Source organism: Taudactylus pleione, unplaced genomic scaffold, assembly GCF_031769625.1.
Source record: "Taudactylus pleione unplaced genomic scaffold, aTauple2 ptg000290l, whole genome shotgun sequence".
Lineage (NCBI taxonomy): Eukaryota > Metazoa > Chordata > Amphibia > Anura > Myobatrachidae > Taudactylus > Taudactylus pleione.
The window spans coordinates 62,422-84,355 of NW_028284692.1; positions in this window are offsets into that span (position 1 = coordinate 62,422).

Below are 21,934 nucleotides of genomic sequence, written 5' to 3' on the forward strand. Positions count from 1 at the left end.
CACGTGCGGCTACTGCGCACACAATTCACAAACACAGAAAATATATATATTTTTTGTTTGGAGTGTACTTTGGGGGTTACAGCACCCTTTAATGGACAAGCCAGCCGGCCCTTTACTAATGGGACACAGGCGCACGCTTGGCGCTGCTCCTTTGTTGATGCACGTGCAGCCACAGTGCACACAATTCACAAACACAGAAAAAATATATATTTTTTTAGCACTTGGGGGGAGCACCCCTGACGGACAGAGCACCCCCTGGACAACACTACAGCACCCCTTTAGGACTGGGACACTGCACAGGACTTTGGAGTGGACACAGCCCCTATGGACAACTGACTGCACAACACAGTCCAGCCAGTCCCTATGGACTTTGACGTAGTGGACACAGCCCCTATGGACAACAGCAGCACAGCACAACACAGCCAGCCCCTATGGACTTTGAAGTAGTGGACACAGCCCCTATGGACAACAGCAGCACAGCGCAGCACAGCACAGCACAACACTACTCTGCAGTACACTACACTACACTGCCCAGCCAGCCCTAACTCCCACCCTCCCTCTTCACTGTCCACAGCCGAGTGAGAAAATGGCGCCGACGCGGGTACCTTATATAGGATCCAAAACCCGCGAGACCCGGAAGGCGGGATGATGACGTTTTGCCTCGATTTCAGATCCGAGTCAGGCGGGAAAAGTCGAGCCTGACTCGGATCGGCCTCGGATCAGGGGGCTCAGGGGGGTTCGGATTTCACCCCTAATATATATATATATATATATATATATATACATATATATATATATATATATATATATACAGTGAATCCGGACCGTATTCACAACGCTTCACTTTTTCCACATTTTGTTATGTTACAGCCTTATTCCAAAATGGAATAAATTCATTTTTGTCCTCAAAATTCTATACAGAAAGGACCTCATTCAGAGCCACTCGCAAAAAGCGAGCGCTTGCTCTGAATGAGGGTGGCCACTTTTTTTTTTAAAAGCCAGCCTCTTGGCTGCTCGCTAACTCTGCGACGAGACCCTTGTGGTAGGTCTCATCTGCTGCAAGCCCCAGTGAGCTTCCTGCTCTAATAGAGCCAGAAGCAGTAGGGCCGCCCACAAATGGCAGGAGTTCCTTCAGGAACGCCTCCATTTGTCCAGCCACCCCCTCCGTGCCTACCAAACGGGGCGAGCTGTTGATCAACATCGACAGTCGCCCCGTTTGTAATGAGCCCTGGAGCAAGTGAATTTCTCACTTGCCACGGGGCTTGCGCATGTGCAGTGAGCATGCTGCACATGAGCGCACTGCCTGGCCATGACCCGCTTGCAAGCGCATAGCGCTTGTGAGCGGGTCTGGAATAGGTCCAATACCCCATAATGACGACGTGTAAAAAGTTTTTTTTAGATTTTTGCAAATTCAATAAAAAAAAAAAAACACTAAGTCATCACATACAGTCAGGTGCATAAATATTGGGACATTGACAGAATTTTCATATTTTGGCCTCTATTCACCACCACAATGGCTTTGAAATGAAGCAAACAAGATGTGCTTTAACTGCAGACTTTCAGATTTAATTTGAGGGTAATTACATCCAAATCAGGTGAACGGTGTAGGAATTACAACGGTTTCTATATGTGCCTTCCACTTTTTAGGGGGCCAAAAGTAATGGGACTATCAACTCAAAAGCTATTTCATGGACAGGTGTGGGCTATTCCCTCATTATTGCATTATCAATTAAGCAGGTAAAAGGTCTGGAGTTGATTCTAGGTGTGACATTTGCATTTGGAATCAGTTGCTGTCGACTCTCAATATGAGATCCAAAGAGCTGTCACTATCAGTGAAGCAAGCCATCATTAGGCTGAAAAATCAAAACAAACCCATCAGAGAGATAGCAAAAACATTAGGAGTGGCCAAATCAACTGTTTGGAACATTCTTAAAAAGAAAGAATGCACTGGAGAGCTTAGCAACACCAAAAAACCCAGAAGACCACGGAAAACAACTGTGGTGGATGACAGAAGAATTATTTCCCTGGTGAAGAAAAACCCATTCACAACAGTTGGCCAAATCAAGAACACTCTCCAGGAGGTAGGTGTATATGTGTCAAAGTCAACAATCAAGACAATCAAGAGAAGACTTCACAAGAGTGAATATAGAGGGTTCACCACAAGATGTAAACCATTGGTGAGCCACAAAAACAAGAAGACCAGATTAGAGTTTGCCAAACAACATCTAAAAAAGCCATTACAGTTCTGGAACAACATCCTATGGACAGATGAGACAAAGATCAACTTGTACCAGAGTGATGGGAAGAGAAGAGTATGGAGAAGGAAAGGGACTGCTCATGATCCAAACATACCACCTCATCAGTGAAGCATGGTGGTGGTAGTGTCATGGTGTGGGCATGTATGGCTGCCAATGGAACTGGTTCCCTTGTATTTATTGATGATGTGACTGCTGACAAAAGCAGCAGAATGAATTCTGAAGTGTTTCAGGCACTATTATATGCTCATATTCAGTCAAATGCTTCAGAACTCATTGGACGGCGCTTCACAGTGCAGATGGACAATGACCCGAAGCATACTGCAAAAGCAACCAAAGAGTTTTTTAAGGCTAAAAAGTGGAAAGTTATGCAATGGCCAAGTCAATCCCGTGACCTGAATCCGATTGAGCATGCATTTCACTTGATGAAGACAAAACTGAAGGGAAAATGCCCCAAGAACAAGCAGTAACTGAAGACATTTGCAGTAGAGGCCTGGCAGAGCATCACCAGGGATGAAACCCAGCGTCTGGGGATGTCCATGCATTCCAGACTTCAGGCTGTAATTGCCTGCAAAGGATTTGCAACAAAGTATTAAAAAGTGAAAGTTTAGATTTAGGATTGTTTAGTTTGTCCCATTACTTTTGGCCCCTTAAAAAGTGGGAGGCACATATAGAAACCGTTGTAATTCCTACACCGTTCACCTGATTTGGATATAATTACCCTCAAATTAAATCTGAAAGTCTGCAGCTAAAGCACAATTTGTTTGTTTAATTTCAAAGCATTTGTGGTGGTGAATAGAGGCCAAAATATGAAAATTCTGTCAATGTCCCAATATTTATGCACCTGACTGTATACATAAGAATTCACGGCCTTTGCCATGAAGCTCAAAATTGAGCTTAGGTGCATCCTGTTTCCACTGATCATCCTTGAGATGTTCCTGCAGCTTCATTGGAGTCCACCTGTGGTAAATTCAGTTGATTGGACATCATTTTGAAAGGCATACTCCTGTCTATATAAGGTCCCACACTTGACAGTGCATGTCAGTGCACAAACCAAGCATGAAGTCCCAGGAATTGTCTGCAGACCTCCGAGACAGGAATGTGGGGAAGGGTACAGAAATATATCTGCTGCTTTGAAGGTCCCAATGAGCACAGTGGCCTCCATCATCCGTAAATGGAAGAAGTTCGGAACCACCAGGACTTTTGCTAGAGTTGTCCGGCCGTCTAAACTGAGTGATCGGGGGAGAAGGGCTCTAGTCAGGGAGGTGACCAAGAACCTGATGGTCACCCTGACAGACCTACAGCATTCCTCTGTGGAGAGAGGAGAACCTGTCAGAAGGACAACCATCTCTGCAGCAATCCAACAATCAGGCCTGAATATTAGAGTGGCCAGATGGAAACCACTCCTTAGTAAAAAGCACATGGCAGCCCGTCCGGAGTTTGCCATGATGCACCTGAAGGACTCTCTGGTCTGATAAGACAAAGATTGAACTCTTTAGCGTGAATGCCAGGCGTTATATTTGTAGCAAATTAGGCACCGCTCATCACCAGGCCAATACCATCCCTACAGTGAAGCATGGTTGTGACAGCATCATGCTGTGGGAATGTTTTTCAGAGGCAGCAACTGGGAGACTAGTCAGGATAGAGGGAAAGATGAATGCAGCAATGTACAGAGGAGTGGCTTCAGGACAACTCTGTGAATGTCCTTGAGTGGCCCAGCTAGAGCCCAGACTTGAATCCAATTGAACCACTCTGGAGAGATCTGAAAATGGCTGTGCACCTACGCTTCCCATCAAACCTAATGGAGCTTGAGAGGTGCTGAGAAGAGGAATGTGCGAAACTGCCCAAAGATAGGTATTCAAAAAGACTTGAGGCTGTAATTGCTGCCAAAGGTGCATCAACAAAGTATTGAGCAAAGGTTGTGAATACTTATGTACGTGTGTTTTTTTAAATTAAATTAGCAAAAATCGCAAAAAAACTTTTTACACTTGGGGCACGATTCTATTCAACGCGATGTAAATAGCGCCGGGAGATAGCTCCCGGAGCTATTCAATTCATCGCAATGTTAGGTCGGGGAAGGCTTGGTCTCGCGCCTTAAACAGGGTTTTTAGGCGCGATAACGAGCATTCCCTGACCTAACTTTCTGGCGCGAGGCTGTTTTCCAGGCGCGAAAGGCAGAACTTTTGTCGGATTTCTTCTCTCATCCCCGGAGGGATGAGAGAAGAAATCATTAGTCGGACTTGGCAGCGCGGTGTATTGAATAGCTCCGGGAGCTCACTCCTGGAGCTATTTACATTGCGTTGAATAGAATCGTGGTTATTGTCATTATGGGGTATTGTGTGTAGAATTTTGAGGACAAAAAGGAATTTATTCCATTTTGGAGTAAGGCTGTAACATAACAAAATGTGGAAAAAGTGAAGCTTTGTGAATACTTTCTGGAAGCACTGTATATATATTAGGGGTGAGCGGGTTCGGATTTCTGAAATCCGAACCCCCCCGAGCCCCCCCGATCCGAGTCCGATCCGAATCAGGCTCGACTTTTCCCGCCTGACTCGGATCTGAAATCGAGGCAAAACGTCATCATCCCGCCTTCCGAGTCTCGCGGGTTTTGGATCCTATATAAGGTACCCGCGTCGGCGCCATTTTCTCACTCGGCTGTGGACAGTGAAGAGGGAGGGTGGGAGTTAGGGCTGTGTAGTGTAGTGTAGTGTAGTGTAGTGCTGCTGTTGTCCACTACTTCAAAGTCCATAGGGGCTGGCTGTGTTGTGCTGTGCTGCTGTTGTTAATAGGGGCTGTGTCCACTACTTCAAAGTCCATAGGGGCTGGCTGGACTGTGTTGTGCAGTCAGTTCTCCATAGGGGCTGTGTCCACTCCAAAGTCCTGTGCAGTGTCCCAGTCCTAAAGGGGTGCTGTAGTGTTGTCCAGGGGGTGCTCTGTCCATCAGGGGTGCTCCCCCCAAGTGCTAAAAAAATAATATATTTTCTGTGTTTGTGAATTGTGTGCGCAGTAGCCGCACGTGCATCAACAAAGTAGTGCCAAGCGTGCGCCTGTGTCATAAGTAAAGGGCCGGCTGGCTTGACCGTTAAGGGTGCTGTAACCCCCGAAAGTACACTCCAGTCCAAACCAAAAAAAAAATTATTTTCTGTGTTTGTGAATTGTGTGCGCAGTAGCCGCACGTGCATCAACAAAGTAGTGCCAAGCGTGCGCCTGTGTCATAAGTAAAGGGCCGGCTGGCTTGACCGTTAAAGGGTGCTGTAACCCCCGAAAGTACACTCCAGTCCAAACCAAAAAAAAAATTATTTTCTGTGTTTGTGAATTTTGTGCGCAGTAGCCGCACGTGCATCAACAAAGTAGTGCCAAGCGTGCGCCTGTGTCATAAGTAAAGGGCCGGCTGGCTTGACCGTTAAAGGGTGCTGTAACCCCCGAAAGTACACTCCAGTCCAAACCAAAAAAAAAATTATTTTCTGTGTTTGTGAATTGTGTGCGCAGTAGCCGCACGTGCATCAACAAAGTAGTGCCAAGCGTGCGCCTGTGTCATAAGTAAAGGGCCGGCTGGCTTGACCGTTAAAGGGTGCTGTAACCCCCAAAGTACACTCCAGTCCAAACCAAAAAAAAAATTATTTTCTGTGTTTGTGAATTGTGTGCGCAGTAGCCACACGTGCATCAACAAAGTAGTGCCAAGTGTGCGCCTGTGTCATAAGTAAAGGGCCGGCTGGCTTGACCGTTAAAGGGTGCTGTAACCCCCGAAAGTACAGTCCAGTCCAAACCAAAAAAAAAATTATTTTCTGTGTTTGTGAATTGTGTGCGCAGTAGCCGCACGTGCATCAACAAAGTAGTGCCAAGCGTGCACCTGTGTCATAAGTAAAGGGCCGGCTGGCTTGACCGTTAAAGGGTGCTGTAACCCCCGAAAGTACACTCCAGTCCAAACCAAAAAAAAATTATTTTCTGTGTTTGTGAATTGTGTGCGCAGTAGCCGCACATGCATCAACAAAGTAGTGCCAAGCGTGCGCCTGTGTCATAAGTAAAGGGCCGGCTGGCTTGACCGTTAAAGGGTGCTGTAACCCCCGAAAGTACATTCCAGTCCAAACCCCAAAAAAAATTATTTTCTGTGTTTGTGAATTGTGTGCGCAGTAGCCGCACGTGCATCAACAAAGTAGTGCCAAGCGTGCGCCTGTGTCATAAGTAAAGGGCCGGCTGGCTTGACCGTTAAAGGGTTCTGTAACCCCCAAAGTACACTCCAAACCAAAAAAATATATATTTTCTGTGTTTGTGACTTGTGTGCACTGTGGCTGCACGTGCATCAACAAAGGAGCAGCGCCAAGCGTGCGCCTGTGTCCCATAAGTAAAGAGCCGGCTGGCTCATTTCTTAAAGGGTGGTGTAACCCACAAAGTGCACTACTCTCCAGCAAAAATAAAAAAATATTTTCTGTGTTTGTGTGCGCTTTAGCCGCACGTATATATATCAATATAACATAAATGGAGGACCAAACTTTCTCCGATAAAAATAAAATAGGGAAAGATCAAGAACCACTTCCTCCTAGTGCTGTTGCTGCTGCTGGGAGTTGTTCATCATCCCAGAGAGGAAGTAGGAACATCACTACTTTTACTAAACAATTGACCCACCAACAGTCCCTAGCGATGAGGATGAAGTACGACAGCAGTCATCCTGAAGCAAAACGTATAACTGAGGCCTTGACTGCTATGTTGGTGTTAGACGTGCGTCCGGTATCCGACATTAGTGCAGTGGGATTTAGACAATTGATGGAGGTAGTGTGTCCTCGGTTCCAAATCCCGTCTAGATTCCACCTGCATCCTCAAAGCAGCAGCGACAAGCGTGCGTCTGTCTGTTAAAGGGTGGTGACACCCTCAAAGTGTGCTACACAAACAATTAAAATATTGTTCTTTTTTTTTCTGTCTTTGTGAATTGGGTGGGCTGTAGCTGCACCTGCATCCTTAAAGCAGCAGCGACAAGCGTGCGTCTGTCTGTTAAAGGGTGGTGTAACTCTCAAAGTGCTCCAAAAAATAAAAAACTTTTTTTTTAATGTGTTTGTGACTTGTGTGCGATGTAGCCGCACTTGCATCCTCAAAGCAGCAGCGACAAGCGTGCGTCTGTCTGTTAAAGGGTGGTGACACCCTCAAAGTGCGCTACACAAACAATAAAAATATTCTTCTTCTTTTTTCTGTCTTTGTGAATTGTGTGGGCTGTAGCCGCACCTGCATCCTTAAAGCAGCAGCGACAAGTGTGCGTCTGTCTGTTAAAGGGTGGTGACACCCTCAAAGTGTGCTACACAAACAATTAAAATATTGTTCTTTTTTCTGTCTTTGTGAATTGTGTGGACTGTAGCCGCACCTGCATCCTTAAAGCAGCAGTGACAAGCGTGCGTCTGTCTGTTAAAGGGTGGTGACACCCTCACAGTGTGCTACACAAACAATTAAAATATTGTTCTTTTTTTTTCGGTCTTTGTGAAATGTGTGGGCTGTAGCCGCACCTGCATCCTTAAAGCAGCAGCGACAAGCGTGCGTCTGTCTGTTAAAGGGTGGTGTAACTCTCAAAGTGCTCCAAACAATAAAAAACTGTTTTTTTAATGTGTTTGTGACTTGTGTGCGATGTAGCCGCACTTGCATCCTCAAAGCAGCAGCGACAAGCGTGCGTCTGTCTGTTAAAGGGTGGTGACACCCTCAAAGTGTGCTACACAAACAATAAAAATATTCTTCTTCTTTTTTCTGTCTTTGTGAATTGTGTGGGCTGTAGCCGCACCTGCATCCTTAAAGCAGCAGCGACAAGCGTGCGTCTGTCTGTTAAAGGGTGGTGACACCCTCAAAGTGTGCTACACAAACAATTAAAATAGTGTTCTTTTTTTTTCGGTCTTTGTGAAATGTGTGGGCTGTAGCCGCACCTGCATCCTTAAAGCAGCAGCGACAAGCGTGCGTCTGTCTGTTAAAGGGTGGTGACACCCTCAAAGTGTGCTACACAAACAATTAAAATATTGTTCTTTTTTTTTCGGTCTTTGTGAAATGTGTGGGCTGTAGCCGCACCTGCATCCTTAAAGCAGCAGCGACAAGCGTGCGTCTGTCTGTTAAAGGGTGGTGACACCCTCAAAGTGTGCTACACAAACAATAAAAATATTCTTCTTCTTTTTTCTGTCTATGTGAATTGTGTGGGCTGTAGCCGCACCTGCATCCTTAAAGCAGCAGCGACAAGCGTGCGTCTGTCTGTTAAAGGGTGGTGACACCTCAAAGTGTTCTACACAAATAATTAAAATATTGTTCTTTTTTTTTCGGTCTTTGTGAAATGTGTGGGCTGTAGCCGCACCTGCATCCTTAAAGCAGCAGCGACAAGCGTGCGTCTGTCTGTTAAAGGGTGGTGTAACTCTCAAAGTGCTCCAAAAAATAAAAAACTATTTTTTTAATGTGTTTGTGACTTGTGTGTGATGTAGCCGCACTTGCATCCTCAAAGCAGCAGCGACAAGCGTGCGTCTGTCTGTTAAAGGGTGGTGACACCCTCAAAGTGTGCTACACAAACAATAAAAATATTCTTCTTTTTTCTGTCTTTGTGAATTGTGTGGGCTGTAGCCGCACCTGCATCCTTAAAGCAGCAGCGACAAGCGTGCATCTGTCTGTTAAAGGGTGGTGACACCCTCAAAGTGTGCTACACAAACAATTAAAATATTGTTCTTTTTTTTTCGGTCTTTGTGAAATGTGTGGGCTGTAGCCGCACCTGCATCCTTAAAGCAGCAGCGACAAGCGTGCGTCTGTCTGTTAAAGGGTGGTGTAACCCTCAAAGTGTGCTCCACAAACAATAAAAATATTCTTTTTTTTTTCTGTCTTTGTGAATTGTGTGGGCTGTAGCCGCACTTGAATCCTCAAAGCAGCAGCGACAAGCATGCGTCTGTCTGTTAAAGGATTACATCGGTGACAGCATCCAAGTAGGCATGTCAGACAGTCCGTACCTGTACTGGCAGGAAAAAGAAGCAATTTGGAGGTCCCTGTACAAACTGGCTCTATTTTACCTGAGTTGCCCCCCCTCCAGTGTGTACTCCGAAAGAGTGTTTAGTGCAGCCGGGAACCTTGTCAGCGAAAGGCGTAGGAGGTTGCTTCCACAAAATGTGGAGAAGATGATGTTCATAAAATGAATTATCAACTCTTCCAGGGAGACCAGCCTCCAGAACGTACAGAGGGACCTGTGGTTCCAGCAGGGACAAATTAATACTCTGTGAGGATGAGGATGTACACACTGAAGAGGGTGAGGAATCGGTGGATGAGGAGGATGAGGATGACATCTTGCCTCCGTAGAGCCAGTTTGTGCAGGGACAGATAAATTGCCAGCTTGTTTTGTGGGGGCCCAAACGAACCAATCATTTCAGCCACAGTTGTGTGGCAGACCCTGGCGCTGAAATGATTGGTTTGTTAAAGTGTGCATGTCCTGTTTATACAACATAAGGGTGGGTGGGAGGGCCCAAGGACAATTCCATCTTGCACCTCTTTTTTTTCTTTGCATTATGTACAGTTTGGGGCCTAGTTTTTCAATGCCATCCTGTCTGCCACTGCAGTTTCACGCCTAGATGGGTCACGTGTTTGTGCCGCCCACTCGTGTCGCTTAGCATAGTCATCCAGCTACCTCGGTGCAACCTTTTGGACATAAAAACACTATTGTGAGGTGTGAGGTATTCAGAATAGACTGGAAATGAGTGGAAATTAAGGTTATTGAGGTTAATAATAGCATAGGAGCAGAAAAACCTACAAATTCTGTGATTTTAGCTGTTTTTATGCTTTTTTTCAAAAAAATACAGATCCAAAACACAAAACCCAGAACCCAAAACATGGAAGGGTGGTTTTGGCAAAACCAATCCAGATCCAAAACACGAAGAAAGATCCAGATCCAAAACCAAAACACAAAACACGAAAAGTGGCCGGTGCACACCCCTAATATATATATATATATATATATATATATATATATAGAGAGAGATATATATAGAGATATGTTGTGACACTATGCTGTTCCCATGTAATCTATGAATTGAATAAAGAACATTTTTTATGAAGTCTGGTGAGTGCACCCCGGAGTTTTTTCTCTACAAATATCTGGATTTATGGGACTGAGGGCCTGATTCAGAGCCGCTCGTAAGCGGCCGCTCGTTTGTTCCTACCGATGTTCGCACAACTGCGCATGCGTACAGATTTTAATACGCATGCGCGAACCAGTCACTGCGGCCGAAAATCGTGTGCTCGCTAAATAGCGAATGCCTGCTATTTTGAGTGACAGAATGAGGCGTATGTGGGTGGTAACAGGGGAAGGTGCTTGAAAACGGGGAGTGGAGATCTGAACGCAGGCGTGCTTAAAGGTCAAAACGGGCGTTTTAAGGGTGTGCATAATTAACAAAGCAGCGTCATTGACCACGTCACTTGGTTGTTTTATAGTCAGAACTGCTCGCATGATTGTGGTAGGAAAAAGCAACCACAAGAATAGCGAGCAGTTCAGACACCTTTCGATGTACTCGATTAATCTAATAAATAGCGGACATGACGTATGATGCGAGCGGTCAGGGTTTTTTTTTTTCAAAATTACGTTCACATGTTTTGTTCGCTCGTTCAGACATAGAGGCGTGAACAGACCGCAAAGAGCGAACGGTTCATTTAAATAGCCAGCCCTATTTTCGAGCGAGCGCAAATAGCGTCCGGCTCTGAATCAGGCCCTGAGTCCCATATGGGTTGGTCACCCCAGCGAGATGGTTTAAACATATCGTGAGTGCAGACCCATTTTGGATTATATATATATATATATATATATATATATTTGATTAAACACTTTTCTTCTTGGATTTATTAAGACCGGACAAGCGCCGCCTGCTTCTTGTAAATGGGAGCGTCTGACATGCTATATCTACTTTCTTGGAAGGCACCCTGGCTGTTTTCAATCTCTATACAGAGTGCCCTTCAACATGTTTATATATATATATATATATATATATATATATATATATAAGGGGTGTGCACCGGCCACTTTGGTATGGGGCCTGCATTGTAAGACTTAGGGCCTGATTCATTACGGATCACTATTGCGATCACAGCTAAGATTACGCACACAGAGCCTGATTCAGAGCCGCTCGTAAGCGGCCGCTCGTTCGCTCCAAGCGATGTTCGCACATCTGCGCATGCAAATGGGTTGTAATTAGGGGTGTGCACCATCCACTTTTCGTGTTTTGTGTTTTGGTTTTGGATCTGGATCTTTCTTCGTGTTTTGGATCTGGATTGGTTTTGCCAAAACCACCCTTCCGTGTTTTGGGTTCTGGGTTTTGTGTTTTGGATCTGTATTTTTTTTTTAAAACAGCTAAAATCACAGAATTTGTGGGATTTTCTGCTCCTATGCTATTATTAACCTCAATAACCTTAATTTCCACTCATTTCCAGTCTATTCTGAACACCTCACAATAGTGTTTTTATGTCCAAAAGGTTGCACCGAGGTAGCTGGATGACTATGCTAAGCGACACGAGTGGGCGGCACAAACACGTGGCCCATCTAGGAGTGGCACTGCAGTGGCAGACAGGATGGCAGTTTGAAAAACTAGGCCCCAAACTGTACATAATGCAAATGCAAAGAAAAAAAAGAGGTGCAAGATGGAATTGTCCTTGGGCCCTCCCACCCACCCTTATGTTGTATAAACAGGACATGCACACTTTAACAAACCAATCATTTCAGAGCCAGGGTCTGCCACACGACTGTGGCTGAAATTATTGGTTTGTTTGGGCCCCCACAAAACAAGCTTACAATTAATCTGTCCCTGCACAAACTGGCTCTACGGAGGCAAGATGTCGTCCTCATCCTCCTCATCCACTGATTCCTCACCCTCTTCAGTGTTGTGTACATCCTCATCCTCACAGAGTATTAGCTCGTCCCGCTGGAATCCACCACCACAGGTCTCTCTGTATGTTCTGGAGGCTGGTCTCCCTGGAAGAGCTGATAATTCATTTTTATGAACATCATCTTCTCCACATTTTGTGGAAGCAACCTCCTACGCCTTTCGCTGACAAGGTTCCCTGCTGCACTAAACACTCTTTCGGAGTACACACTGGAGGGGGGGCAACTCAGGTAAAATAGAGCCAGTTTGTACAGGGGCCTCCAAATTGCCTCTTTTTCCTGCCAGTACAGGTATGGACTGTCTGACATGCCTACTTGGATGATGTCACCGATGTAATCCTCCACCATTCTGTCAATGGTGACAGTATCATATGCAGTGACAGTAGACATGTCAGAAATTGTTGCCAGGTCCTTCAGTCCGGACCAGATGTCCAAACTTGGTCCTGCCTGCCCTGCATCACCGCCAGCGGGTTGCTTAGGATACCTAAGTTTTTTCCTGGCAGCCCCAGTTGCGGGAGAAAATGAAGAAGGAGCTGTTGACGTGTCATGTTCCGCTTCAGCTGACAGTGTTTTCACCAGCAGGTCTTTGCACCTCTGCAGGCTTGTGTCGGCCAGAAAGAGAGACACCACATAGGCTTTAAACCTAGGATCGAGCACGGTGGCCACAATGTAGTGGTCTGATTTCAACAGATTGACCACCCTGGAATCCTGGCAAAGCGAATGAAGGGCTTCATCCACAAGTCCCACATGCCGAGCGGAATCGCTCTGTCTTAGCTCCTCCTTCACTTTCTCCAGCTGCTTCTGAAAAAGCCTGATGAGGGGAATGATCTGACTCAAGCTGGCAGTGTTTGAACTGACTTCACGTGTGGCAAGTTCGAAGGGCTGGAGAACCTTGCACAACACGGAAATCATTCTCCACTGTGCTTGAGTCAGGTGCATACCCCCTCCTTTGCCTATGTCATAGGTGGATGTATAGGCTTGAATGGCCTTTTGCTGCTCCTCCATCCTCTGAAGCATATAGAGGGTTGAGTTCCACCGCGTCACAACCTCTTGCTTCAGGTGATGGCGGGGCAGGGTCAAGAGTGTTTGTTGGCACTCCAGTCTTCGGCACGCAGTCGCTGAATGGCAAAAGTGGCCAGAAATTTTTCGGGCCACCCAAAGCGTCTCCTGCACGCCCCTGTCATTTTCAGAAAATTCTGCACCACCAAGTTTATTGTGTGAGCAAAACATGGGATGTGCTGGAATTTGCCCAGATGTAATGCCCGCACAATATTGGTGGTGTTGTCAGATATCACAAATCCCCAGGAGAGTCTAAGTGGGGTAACCCACTGGGCGATGATTTCCCTCAGTTTCTCTATGAGGTTGTCGGCGGTGTGCCTCTTACTGAAACCGGTGATACACAGCGTAGCCTGCCTTGGAACGAGCTGGCGTTTCTGAAATGCTGCTACTGGTGACGCTGCTGCTGTTGCTGCGTAAGGTGAAACATCTACCCAGTGGGCTGTCACAGTCATATAATCCTTAGTCTGCCCTGTTCCACTTGTCCACATGTCCGTGGTTAAGTGGACATTGGGTACAACGGCATTTTTCAGGACACTGAGGACACTTTTTCTGATGTTTCTGTACAGTCTCGGTATCGCCTGCCTAGTGAAGTGGAATCTAGACGGGATTTGGAACCAGGGACACACTACCTCCATCAATTGTCTAAATCCCACTGCACTAATGGCGGATACCGGACGCACGTCTAACACCAACATAGCAGTCAAGGCCTCAGTTATACGTTTTGCTTCAGGATGACTGCTGTTGTACTTCATCCTCCTCGCTAAGGACTGTTGGAGGGTCAGTTGTTTAGTAAAAGTAGTGGTGTTCCTACTTCCTCTCTGGGATGATGAACGACTCCCAGCAGCAGCAACAGCAGCAGCGGCAGCAGGAGGCATAGCAATGTAGGATCCTCCGGAGGATTCCCGGATAGGAGAGTCAGTCATGTCAGTGATATGGCCTGCAGGACTACTTCCGATCCTGACTAAGGAGGAAATTGATGAGGAGGGAGTTGACAGTGTGGTTTGCAGGCGCTTTGATACAACAGGACAACAGGATTTAGGTGTCCCTGGACTGCTTACGGACTTAGCCAAAGTTTCTGAACTTGACAGTAACTTTTTATGAACGCGCTGCAGGTGCCGTATAAGGGAGGATGTTCCTAGGTGGTTAACGTCCCTACCCCTACTTATTTCACCTTTACATATGGTACATATGGCAAGACAGTTGTTGTCCGGATTTGGATAGAAATATTGCCAGACCAAAGAGGTGGAATGTTTGGTCTCCTGCCCAGGCATGACCGTGATGGGCTTTTTCATCCCACGGACAACAACTGTCTCCCCCGGAGCCTGATTTAAACAAACCACATCACCATCAGAATCCTCCTCGCCAACTTCCTCCTCAGCGCCAGCTACACCAGTATCCTCATCCTGTTGTACTTCAACAGTGACATCTTCAATTTGCATATCAGCAAGTGGACTGTGGGTGCTCCTTTCAGCACTTGCAGGGGGCGTGCAAATGGTGGAAAGTGCCACCTCTTCCCGTCCAGTGCTGGGAAGGTCAGGCTTCGCAACCACCACCACACTTGGACTCTCCTTGGGGATTTGTGATATCTTCTTAGAGCGCACAGTTCTTCACTGTGCTTTTGCCAGCTTAACTCGTTTGATTTTTTTAGTGGGAGGAGGGCTTCCATCGTCATGTGAAGCTGAACCACTAGTCATGAACATAGGGAAAGACATTAGCCATTCCTTGCCACTCCGTGTCATAAATGGCATATTGGCAAGTTTCCGTTTCTCTTCAGATGATTTAAATGTTTTTTTCAAGGTCATTTTCCTGGATTTTGTCATTTGGGATTGTATGTGCCCTCTACTATGACATTGGGCATCGGCCTTGGCAGACGACGTTGATGGCATGTTATCGTCTATGTCATGACTAGTGGCAGCAGCTTCAGCACTAGGAGGAAGTGGTTCTTGATCTTTCCCTATTTTATTTTTATCGGAGAAAGTTTGGTCCTCCATTTATGTTATATTGATATATACGTGCGGCTAAGGCGCACACAAACACAGAAAATAATTTTTTATTTTTGTTGGAGACTAGTGCACTTTGTGGGTTACACCACCCTTTAAGAAATGAGCCAGCCGGCCCTTTACTTATGGGACACAGGCGCACGCTTGGCGCTGCTCCTTTGTTGATGCACATGCAGCTACAGCCCACACAATTCACAAACACAGAAAATATTTTTTTATTTTGTTTGGAGTGCCCTTTGGGGGTTACAGCACCCTTTAACGGACAAGCCAGCCGGCCTTTTACTTATGGGACACAGACGCACGCTTGGCGCTGCTCCGTTGTTGATGCACGTGCAACCACAGTGCACACAATTCACAAACACAGAAATTTTTTTTTTATTTTGTTTGGAGTGCCCTTTGGGGGTTACAGCACCCTTAACGGTCAATCCAGCTGGCCCTTTATTTATGAGACACAGGTGCACGCTTGGCACTACTTTGTTGATGCACGTGCGGCTACTGCGCACACAATTCACAAATACAAAAAAATATATATTTTTATTTTGTTTGGAGTGCCCTTTGGGGGTTACAGCACCCTTTAGTGGTCAAGCCAGCCGGCCCTTTACCTATGGGACACAGGAGCACGCTTGGCGCTGCTCCTTTGTTGATGCACGTGCAGCCACAGTGCACACAATTCACAAACACAGAAAAAATATTTTTTTTTTGCACTTGGGGGGAGCACGCCTGATGGACAGAGCACCCCCTGGACAACACTACAGCACCCCTTTAGGACTGGGACACTGCACAGGACTTTGGAGTGGACACAGCCCCTATGGACAACTGACTGCACAACACAGTCCAGCCAGCCCCTATGGACTTTGAAGGAGTGGACACAGCTACTATGGACAACAGCAGCACAGCACAGCACAGCACAGCACAACACTACACTACACAGCCCAGCCAGCCCTAACTCCCACCCTCCCTCTTCACTGTTCACAGCCGAGTGAGAAAATGGCGCCGACGCGGGTACCTTATATAGGATCCAGAACCCGCGAGACCCGGAAGGCGGGATGATGACGCTTCGCCTTGATTTCAGATCCGAGTCAGGCGGGAAAAGTTGAGCCTGACTCGGATCGGCCTCGGATCGGGGGGGCTTGGGGGGGTTCAGATTTCAGAAATCCGAACCCGCTCACCCCTAATATATATATATATATATATATATATATAAAACCCCAATATTTATGTATTATTGTGAGTGATTTAACAATGGTGAGTGCTGAGTTTTCTGTTTTTATTTGTTTAAGTAATGTGGTCACAAGCCACTGGCACCCCAGTCCTGGGAATGGCGAGTGCAGGTTTGCACCCCAAATCTGGGAATGGTGAGTGCAGTGGATTTCTGACTTTGTTTTTTTGGTTAATTTTAATTAGCCTTTTTGTGATCACATGCTCTCACATGTACCCCTGTGCAAGCTCATTTATAATAACCTGTGTAAGCTGCTTTTTTGGTAGTATGATAGAAGCTATGTTTGGTGACTGTCTTGCCTTTAAAAGCCATACGTTAGTTGGCAGGTAAGCTTTAAACCCGTTAACATGTTTTCAGTTTAAACTCTGTGATAGCAGCTACCAGGTTCCCATAAGTATGACAGATAGTGTAGCACCTGCAGAGAAATGGAGTCCCATGATGTGGGCTGCAGGCTTATATGCATTGATCAATCCATGAACCAAAACCCCATTATTTATGTATTATTGTGAGTAATTTAACAATGGTGAGTGCTGAGTTTTCTGTTGTTATTTATTTAAGTAATGTGGTCACAAGCCACTTGCACCCCGTCCTGGGAATGGCGAGTGCAGGTTTGCACCCCAAAACTGGTAGTGGTGAGTGCAGTGGATTTCTAACATATATATATATATATATATATATATATATATATTAGGGGTGTGCAACGGTCACTTTTCATGTTTTGGTTTTGGATCTGGATCTTACTTCGTGTTTTGGATCTGGATTGGTTTTGCCAAAACCACCCTTCCATTTGGGTTCTGGGTTTTGTGTTTTGGATCTGTATTTTTTTGGAAAAAAGCATAAAAACAGCTAAAATCACAGAATTTGTTTTTCTTTTGTTCCTACGCTATTATTAACCTCAATAACATTAATTTCCACTCATTTCCAGTCTATTCTGAACACCTCACACCTCACAATATTGTTTTTAGGCCAAAAGGTTGCACCGAGGTAGCTGGATGACTATGCTAAGCGACACAAGTGGGCGGCACAAACATGTGGCCCATCTAGGAGTGACACTGCAGTGGCAGACAGGATGGCAGTTTCAAAAACTAGGCCCCAAAGAGTACATACTGCATAGAAAAAAAAGAGGTGCAAGATGGAATTGTCCTTGGGCCCTTCCACCCACCCTTATGTTGAATAAACAGGACATGCACACTTTAACAAATCAATAATTTCAGCGCCAGGGTCTGCCACAGATTGGTTCGTTTGGGCCCCCACAAAACAAGCTGGCAATTAATCTGTCCCTGCACAAACTGACTCTACAGAGGCAAGATGTCATCCTCATCCTCCACATCCACTGATTCCTCACCCCCTTCAGTGTTGTCCTCATCCTCACAGAGTATTAATTTGTCCCCGCTGGAATCCACCACCACAGGTCCCTCTGTACTTTCTGGAGGCTGGTCTCCCTGGAAGAATTGATAATTAATTTTGATGAACATCATCTTCTCCACCTTTTGTGGAAGCGACCTCCTATGCCTTTTGCTGACAAGGTTCTTGTCTGCACTAAAAACACTTTCGGAGTACACACTGCAGGGGGGGCAACTTATGTAAAATAGAGCCAGTTTGTACAGGGGCCTCGTAATTGCCTTTTTTCCTTGCCAGTACAGGTACTGGCAGGACATGCCTACTTGGATGCTGTCATCAGGGCCAGGGCTGCCATCAGAAATTGTGGGGGCCCGGGACGAACCAAATAGGCAGGGCCGCCCCTCCCAGCCTGCATAAAACAGAGCCTCACCTCACAGCAACCGCCCCTCCAGTAATCTCCCCCCCCTCCTCACAACAAGGGGCTCCGCCCACCCACCCACTACTTCACCCCTGCCAAATTTAAAGTCACTGATAGGTTGGGCCGGGGGTCCGCTCCTACTAGTGCGCGGCCACCCGCGCCCACTACTATATCCCCTCCTTACCTCTGCAACCTCCCGCCATCGCTGCCATGTTTATGGCTGCCTGTGGGAGGCAAGCAGAGATGATGCTCCTGGCTGCTCGACTGTGTTATAGGCTAGCAGCACAGAGCAGACTGGGAGCATCCACTCTGCCTGCCTCCCACAGGCAGCCATATACACAGCAGCAGCGGTGGGTGGTTGGAGAGGTAGGGAGAGGACATAGTAGTGGGCACAGATGGCCGTGGACCCCCAGCCGAGCCTGTCAGTGAACGTAAGTGTAGCAAGTGTGGCCAGGAAACTCCCCAGTCCTTAATCCCATTGAGAACTTGTGGTCAATCCTCAAGAGGTGGGTGGGCAAACAAAACCCCACAAATTCTGACTAACTCCAAGCATTGATTAGGCAAGAATGCGTGGCCATCAGTCAGTATGTGGCCCAGAAGTTGATTGACAGCATGCCGGGGCGACTTGCGGAGGTCTTGAAAAAGACCATTCCTCAGTGACAAAAGGGAGCTGAGCAGTGATGATTTTACTGAAGCAAGTCACAGAAAAAACTTGTGCTGTGTGAGTGACTGACTGCTGCTGCAGCAGGGCTGAGGGCTGTGCTCTGATTGGCTGAGGTAGATAGAGTGAGAGACAGACTCCAATGAACCCAGGAAGATGCCCTGGTGCAGAAACAGTAGCCAGGAAGGAGCCAGGGGAGGCATAGCTATCAGGAATTAAAGAATAACAAACAACCAACTTAACACTATTAAATGATTTCCATTTGATGGTGGAAAACATCGGAACGCCACCATCAAATAGTAAAAACACTACCATCAGAACAATAGCATTGATGGTTAGTAACCATCGGATTCCGATGTCCATCCCTATGCTGAACCTGCAGGCCGACTATGGTCACCACTCCTCCACCGTGAAGTGCTTTTTCTCCAGCGTGATGGCAGCCACACGCTCTCGGTGAACAGGGGTAACCCCCCATGGAAGTCAGCACTGTTCTTGGACAAGGGCACCATGGTGAGGAAGCGCAACAGGAAGCCCTGGAAATACAGAGGACACTGCTCATCACCATGTTTTGCAGCTGGAGAGGGGTGTGCATGGAGGCTGTAGAAATATGCACGGGTGCCCCAGACCCAGGGACATGCTGCTGATAATGCTTATGGTAGCTGCAATATAATCTCTCATCCATGGTTATGGTGAGATGCAAGGGTCCGTAGTGACATGTGTGGCGAGATGAAATTGTTCCCATGTGAAGCAGGGGCGGGTCGCTAGTAAATATATATATGTACAGTATATTATATACAGTATCTGTCCAGTGGCCATCCACTTAAGTGCTGCTGTGCTGACATATAAATATTATATACAGTATTACTATGCAGATATATATATATATATTACTGTATATACAGTATCTGTCCAGTATCTATCCACTTTAAGAGAACATAAGAAGGAGGGTATGTTACACAGGAGAAATAATACATAAATATTGCACACAGAAAACCCCCCAATCAATAATTCTAAATCCTAATTATAACAGGGGGTGCTATCACAGATTCATACAGATATTTAGCAAGAAGGAAGAGAGAAAAGGAATCTGTATTACGGTGCACAGAGTAATAAAATGTAACCTTTATTAAATTATATAAAATAAATACAGCACAGCGAAATATTGAGTTAAAAATATAGAGAGTGCGTATATAGAATGAAACAGTGATTACAAATAAAAGAATATATATTCTCTTATTTTACCGAGTGCCTTGTTCAGACGTCTATCAATAAAGGTTTAATACAATATTCTAGTGTTAATGTCTGATCTTGCTATTAGTATATCCTACATCTCAATGGAATCCTGCATGTATCAATCACTCTACTGTGTAATCATACAAATACTGCTCCAATTATGCTGGCCATACACTATACAATTATCGGGGCGATCCTGCCGATATCCGTGGATCGCCCCGATAATTGTACTGTGTGTGGGGGCGACCAAGAGCAAAATATCGATCGGTCCGGCATGCCGAATCGACCAGCATGTCGGACTGATGCGATATTCGCATGTTTGTAGTCGGCCGCATCGGGCAGTGTATGCGGTCACTGCCCGAGCGACCAACTTTTCCCCCTGTTCTCTGGCGGCGCATGCACTCACCTCTGACTGCAGAGCTGCGCGCTGAGCGGGAGGGACTTCCGGGTAGCCGCTATACACTTCCCGCGTGTATAGCGAGGTTAGTCTCTAGAGTAGGCAGTGAGGCAGGTTTATAATAATTAAATGTGCATGCTCAACATTTACTGAACTAATATTACAGCTACAAGCCCTACTTATCCCTATTATTAAAGCACATAACCACTTCTTTTTTAAACTAATAATAAAACTAATATTTGCACATTATGACTAAAGAAATTAGGTAATATAGCACAATGGGGTAGATGTACGAAGCCCAGAAGCGGTATCAGCGCACGTTATGTGCGCTGATACCGCTTCTCCCCGATGTATGATCGGGGGTCTGGGTGGTAAATGACAGGAGCGCTATGCGCCCCTGTCAATATCGGCGCTGCTATCTACAAGATAGCAGCGCCGATAGCATGGGCTATGTACAAACGGTCAGATCGTCTGACCGTTCGGCCGGATGTAGCTGTCGTTATCGACAGCTACAGCCTAGCGATAGCCTATCCCAACAGCAGGGACAGCGCTGTCCCTGCTGCGGTGGCTACCAGCTCCATGCGGGGATCTTGCGATACTTGTGAGATCCCGCGCATGCTCAGTGTAGCCGGCCAGGACAGAGACACAGTGCATCAGCACTAGGCTGATGCGCTGCTGTCTCTAGCGGGTAGCGCCGGAGGGGGCAGTTAACGCTCCCCCTCTCCGGCCGATGAGATGTTTATACATCTCATCGGTAGTGCTTCCTGCTTCGCCTCAGTAAAGAGGCGAAGCAGGAAGCGTTATAGCGGCACGTTAAGTGCCGCTATAATACATCTACCCCACTGTGCTTTATTATCTTATTTTTAATAATCAATGTGCAGAGTTTAGTGTTGTAACAAATAGTGCTAGAGATGTAAGAAGCGCGGAAGCGTGATCAGCGCACGTTATGTGCGCTGATACCGCTTCTCCCCGATGTATGATCGGGGGGTTGCGCAGTAAATGACGGGCGCTATGCACCCCTGTCATTATCGGCGCTGCTATCTACAAGGTAGCATTGCCGATCGGCAGGGGCGTGTATGAACGGTCAGTTTGCCTGACCGTTCCTGTCGCTATCGGCTGCTATAGCCTGGCGATGCCCTATCCCAACAGCAGGGACAGTGCTGTCCCTGCATGCGGGATCTCGCAATTCTTGAAAAATCCCACGCATGCACAGTGGTGCCGGCAAGGACGAGACACAGCACTAAGCTTATGTGCTATGTCCTCAGGCGGGGATCGCCGGAGGGGGGAGTTAACGCTCCCCTGCTTTGGCAGATGAGATGTTCTTGCATCTCATCGTTAGTGCTTCCTGCTTTACCTTGGCAATGAGCCGAAGCAGGAAGCGATATAGCGGAACGTTAGGTGCCTTTAAGCTCCAGGTGGCTTTGAAAAGCTGACCGCATTTGAAGCCCACATTCAAACATAAGGAGCCTTCAGCTGCTGACTTAAAAGGAGG